We start from the raw sequence: 6000 nt of genomic DNA, 5'->3' as shown, positions 1-6000 counted from the left end.
TGACCAGGGGACTCCAGCGTTCCCATTCCTTATCGTCATCTCCTGGATTTTGTAAAATGAAGACGGTAGAGATCCCCCAGAGCTATTGCAGAGATGAGCGCACTCCAGCCCAGTGGGGAGAGATTTGCAGGGCTGCCAGCAGGGGGCACCCCCGCACAAGAGCACTCCCCCGGAGGCTTCCTTTGGTTCTCGGGCCCAGCCTCAATCCCCCCGGCTCGGCACCGATGTCCAACGGCCGGGCTCCCCCGCTGGTAGGAGGAAGCTGATGAGCTGTGTCCCGCTGTTATCCTCTGCGCCACAGCAGGCCCCGCCACCAGCTAGTCAGTCACGCTCTGTTTTTTGTTTGTTTCCCCTTCCCTCCCACCCTCAGGCTCCTGCGAAACCAGGAGCAGCTGGGAGCCTCCTAACGGGGCACGCGGCGTAGGGTGCGCCGCCAACTGCCTTCTCTATGGCGACAGGATGGAGACGGATGGGCGGGGCTTCCGGCACGGCCGGAAGTGTGAGGCCGCTAGGGGTTGGAGCCAAGGGGAGTGATCGTCCCGTGTCTGTCTACTTCAGTCCCTTGGGTAGCTACCGTCGCCCGCCGCCTCTCCTTCGTGCCGGGTCGCCTCGCGCGTGGTGTGGTCGCTGAGAGCAGCCAGCGCTAGTGGCTCGGAGTCCGTGGCCGGCAGTGAGCGGGTAGAGGCGGCGGCGGGAGTGGCGCGAGGCCCCTCGGAGGCTCTGACAGGTGAGAGCGGCTTCCCGGGGAGGGCGGGATCCCGCTTCCGCCCGGGCCTCTTCACGCCCCGGGGATGCGGGCTCCGCTCGGCTTCGGGGCTCCGAGCCACTCTCGGCCCCTGGTCGCCATCTTCGAAGCTGGAGCCCCCGGCCCAGCAGAAAGGGCGGCGCGGAAGCCGCTGGGCTCCTCGGCGCCCCCGCTCGCCAGGGACCTTGCGCCCTAAGTCCTGGGGAGGGGGTCTTCACGGTGGGACGTGCCGTGACGCGGGCACCGGATGCCCCCCCGCCCGTCACGGGCTCTGAGGCTGGTCCTGTATCCGGTGCCTCTCGGGGCCGCGGGGCAGGAAGCGCCGCGTACCCAGCAGCCGTGCGGCAGCTGCCGGACCATTCCGGGGAGACGAGCCCGGGTTTCGGGGCCGTGCATTCCTGGTTGTCTGGGACGCCCTTATTCCCCTCTTGTAGGTCTTCCTGGCATATTTCACTCGCCGCTTGTCCCAAAGACCCGAGAAGTCACTAGAAAAAAAGGAACGTGAACAGAGCCATCCTTGGCTTGGTCCATTGTGATAGACCACCTTGTGCGGATACTCTGGCGCAGGGCTCTTTATTTTTTTCGGAATGGTTTTATTTGTAAGTAATTCAGGGATGGGGCTATGCTGTGATTTGATTGGCACCTCACCCTAAGATTTGCCCGCAGCCCTGAGAGGTTACGTGATTCCTGAAGGTGTAAAGAGCTCACTGATGTACTGAACATGCTTTGAACCAGTCCTGATGTGCAACTGCAGGCTGGGGAAATAGCTGCGGGTAGTGCAAAACACGCCGGACCAGGAGCCAGAAGATCTGGCTTGTTTTTGTTTTGTAACTGCTATTATGTACCCTATGAACCTCGCGACGTTGGGCAAGTTACTTCCTCCCGATAAGCTCCCAGTTCCTCCTCTGTTAAATATTGTGCACGAAGGTTTGCCTGGCTGACCTCACAAACTTTGTGAGGCTCGTATAAAATCGTTTATATGAAAATAGCTTATTACACAGTGCTTTACTCTCCTCCCCCACCGAACGATTGTTCTTATTTCCATTACAGTAATCTTCCTTTTGCAAAAATCTGGTCGGGTTAGTTGTGGTGTAGTTTATGCAGGACAGTAATTAGAAAGAATGTATATTTGGAGTCAGGAGCCCTGGCTCTGACTTTTATTATATTCTACACTTACTAACTGGATGATTGTGGGATAATCATTTCATCTTTAGGAGGCCCAGGTTCCTTCTCTGTAAAATGGGGAAAGTAATCACTTATTTCTTAGGATGATTGAGAGTAAAGTGCTTTGTAAATGTGCGGAGTGCATTATAAAAGCTAACAGATGATGACAGGAATTGGGTTTAAATACTCCCTCTGCCCTTCTTGACCTTGGGCAAATGACATAACCCTTCTGGGCCTCAGTTTTCTCTCTTTGTAAAGTGAGAGGATGGTTGAGATGATATTTTAGATCAGGGGTGGGGAACCTGTGGCCTGGAGACCACATGTGGCCTCCTAGGGCCTTGGGTGCAGCCTTTTGACTGAGTCCAAGTTTTTTGTTCTGTGAAGTTTGGATTCATTTAAAGGGCCAAACTTGAGGCCCTAGAGCGCCACATGGGAACCTCCAGATTGAAGGTTCCCCACCCCTGTTCTAGATCAGTGCTCTAAAATGGTGGCCAGGCCCTCCATTGGTTTTGAGTATGATCCTTAGGGAGTATGCTGAATGACCCTCACTCCCTTTCCAAACAATTGAAGGGGAGAAAATGAGTCTTATCTCAGCCTCCCCATGATAGCCAATCACTGGGCCGTCTCCAAAGCGACTTTACAGTCTCTTTACTCCATTTTCCTCTAATACTCTGCCTATGTCTGGAGCCTCCTATGGGTCTGCAAGCACCCTATTTCTCTTATGCTATAAGTTTTCAGGCAAAATACTCAATTTGCTCTCCTAGCACATCCCCACTCTACCTCCTAGATCACCCCTGGATAGATTCAGTTACAGTACAGGCTATATGCATGGGTGCACTGACTGATGTGTAAGAGTCCTGGCTATGCTCTCCCTAAAAATAGATTTACTAATAATAGTATTTTTAGGGAGAGCAAAAAATTTTTGTACCATTAATAAATGATATATTATTTTCAATTTAATTGTTTTTCTTTTTTCCCATCCTTTTTTAATTTTTATTTTTGTGTTGTTTTATAATTTACATAATTATTGCAGTATCATACATATATAATTTATAAATAAATAAAAATTTGGAGGAAGTGTGCCCCAAAACTTTTTTACTAATGAGATGACTCATCAGAAAAATTTGGGGACCAGTGATGTAGAAGAGATGAGCAGCAGTTTGGTACAGTAGAAAGAGCACTTGGTTTGCTGTCAAGAGAATCTGAGTTTAAATCTTGCCTCTGCCACATTACCTGCGTGTCCTTGGGCAAGTGACTTCACCATTGTGAGCCGGTTACCTCTTGGGTAAAATGGGAGGGTTGGATTAGATATTCCCTTTGGTGATGTCCATCTCTTTATCTATGATCCTGGGATCCCTAAGATCCTTTCAGCTTATGATTTCCCCTGTTCAGTAACTTTCAGTCGCTCGCTCTTGCCTGCCAAAAAAAGTTCAGGCTCTTTAGCCCTACACTCAAACCTCTTCATAACTTGAAGCCACTTTGTCCAGACTTTGCTCCCATAATTGTGGAAGATGCCCTGGATTTGGAATTAGAAGAGTTGAGTTCAAGTCTTGTCTCTGTTACCACCTTCTTGTGCCCATTCAAGACACATAAACTATGGATTTTGGACAGGTTGCCTGTAAGGTACCTTCTCCCTCCATTTCTCTCATCTTATATGCCTGAAATGTCTTTCTTTACCTCACCTTGCCTTTTGTTGAAATTCTATCTATCTTCTAAGACTCCAGTTCAGATAACTTGCTCTCATTTCCTATACCCCCTGCACTAGGTGGTAATGTTTTTTTCCTCCCTTGAACCTCACTTGACATTTGGTTTGTTTCTGTCATATAATTAACATGTATGATTTTGCTGTAGTACCTTGTGTATATGTCTCCGTCCTCTTCCCACAGACTGAAACTCCAATGAATGAGTCAGAGACTCTGCTTTATCTAAAAGTTTTATTTTGCTCAGTGCCTACCACATAATAGGTGCTTTAAATGTTAAATTTGAAATATAAGTGCAATTAATGCCACAGTAAACAATATAGGTTAGGACTCTACAGGCGGAAGGTGTTATTTTCATTTGTTTTCCATTAAGTTCACTGTTTTTAATGATTTGGAGGTAATGGTCTTTAGAGAAAGATTACAAGCTTTAATAACTTGAAAAGAATGTTTATTTGAGTTTACAAAAACTCACACTTACTGGGATCTTGACCTCTGGCATTAACTGAATACCATTAAAGGAATGCTAATTATCTTTTGAAAATGTAGCTTTCAGTTTTTTTTTTAATTATTCTGGATTAGAGGTTGTGTCATCACCTCTGAGAATAAAGAGTGTGACTTCACTTTCGGGTTTTGTAACTGACTTGCCTCAGTCTCTCCTCTATTAAATATTAGTCACTTACATCTCAGGTGAGAGGATTAATAGTTGATAAAGCAATTTAGCTATTAGTTTGGAGTAAAAGTTTTAAATTGATATTAAGTAAAACAATTGTAATTATGCCAGTGAAGCTTTCTAGATGACCTAGTTTATTAACTGTAGATTCGTGTTCTTTAGCGTGGAGGCAAAACAAAAAAACAGGTTTTTTTCCTCTGTTATTCTTGCGTCTGTGATTTACAAAAAAAAGGATGCCTAATTTCAAATAATCAATTCACTTTTTCCTGAAGATTAACTAGGTAATTAATGTATGAGCCTGGATTTAGATCTAGAAGGGACCTTAGAAATAATCTATCAAAATACTCATTCTGTATTTGAGGAAATTGAAGGCCAGTAAAGGAAAATGACTTTTCCAAGGCAATGTAAACAGCAATTCTGGGATCTTGTGTTTTAGGGGAATTTTTGGATTGTGAAAACTTTCCTATAAAATGCATTTTTTAAAAAGGAGTTTTTCCTTAATAAGATAGTCACCCTAAAACCCTGAATTAAAAGTGGCATGCTGATAAATGTCTAAGGCTAGATTTTGATCTTGGATCCGAATGTCTAAGGCTGGATTTTGATCTTGGATCTTCCTGTCTCCATGTACAGCAGTCTGTTCACTGCCACCAGCTACCTCTACAGATCTAGCACCATACCTTCCTTGTACATAGTAGGAACTTGATAAGTATTTGATTGATAAATGCTATGAATATAAATTAAACATTATCTGAGGTCCCTTTTTCAGAATGGTAGGTTGCCTTTAAAACCCTAAGACCCCAGAATAGTATTACAGATTTTATGTTTTGAAGCATTATCCATTGTGGATTGGGGAAGAATCAGGGGGAATGACATATTAGATGGTTTTGTAGTTACTCTAATTTCACATATTTTGAACTGGATGTCCATTAAACATCGTAAACTCATTATGTCCAAAATGGAACTAATTCTCTTTCCCTCTAAATTCCCCCCCTCGCCTTCCCTATTACTGTGAAGAGCAGTACTATCCTCCCTGTCCCTGGTATTCTTAACCTAGGGGTCATCCTGGATTCCTCATTGTCCTTTAAATCCCCCCCACCCCCAATCCAAGCTGTTGCCAAGGCCTGCCAATTTCACCATTTCAGCATCTCTCAAATACATGTTCTTTCCTCTGACATTGCTGCCGCTGTAGTAAAGGTCCTCGCACCTAGATTTTTGAAATAGCCTGCTAGCCACAAGTTTTCCCACTTATCTCTTCTAATGGGAGAAACAACATGTAAGTACTTATGTGCAGACAAAATATGTATACATTCAGGATAAATTGGGAATAATTTCAGAGGGAAGGCACTAAATTAAGGAGGTGAAACTTTAAGGAAGCTAGTATACGTGACAAGGGGAAAAATTTTGGGGCATGAGAGACAGTGAAAATGCATTGAATCCAAAGATGTATCTTGTACAAGGAATAGAAAGGACATCAGGGTAGCAGAGGAGAGTAAAGTGTAAGAAAATTGGAAAGGTAGGAAGAGGTCGGAACATGAAGAGCTTTAAAAGCCAGAGGATTTTTCTGTTTGACCCTGGAGGTAAAAGCCACCGGAATTTTTTGAATGGGGTTGACAGTGACATGGTTAGACAGACTTGTGCTTTAGGAAGATCATTTTGATATCGTAGTGGAGTGTAGATTGGAGTGGTTAGAGACTTAAGTCAAAGGTACCACAGAAGGCTAA

At 45.1% G+C, this 6000-nt stretch overlaps 1 protein-coding gene across 1 annotated transcript in view; it reads left to right on the top strand.

Annotated features, from left to right (window-relative positions):
* The first annotated feature begins 471 nt into the window (after window positions 1–471).
* WDR37 (WD repeat domain 37) overlaps window positions 472–6000 on the top strand; it is a 100004-nt gene continuing 94475 nt past the window's right edge. Inside the window, exon 1 of the mRNA XM_036760307.1 lies at window positions 472–727. The gene's annotated coding sequence lies outside the window, so the exon portion shown is untranslated. The remainder of the gene's footprint in view (window positions 728–6000) is intronic.

This window comes from Trichosurus vulpecula, chromosome 5 (genome assembly GCF_011100635.1).
Source record: "Trichosurus vulpecula isolate mTriVul1 chromosome 5, mTriVul1.pri, whole genome shotgun sequence".
NCBI classification, from domain to species: Eukaryota; Metazoa; Chordata; class Mammalia; order Diprotodontia; family Phalangeridae; genus Trichosurus; species Trichosurus vulpecula.
The sequence above is the reverse complement of the archived record's forward strand: the minus strand, read 5'-3'. Positions and strand labels throughout refer to the sequence as shown.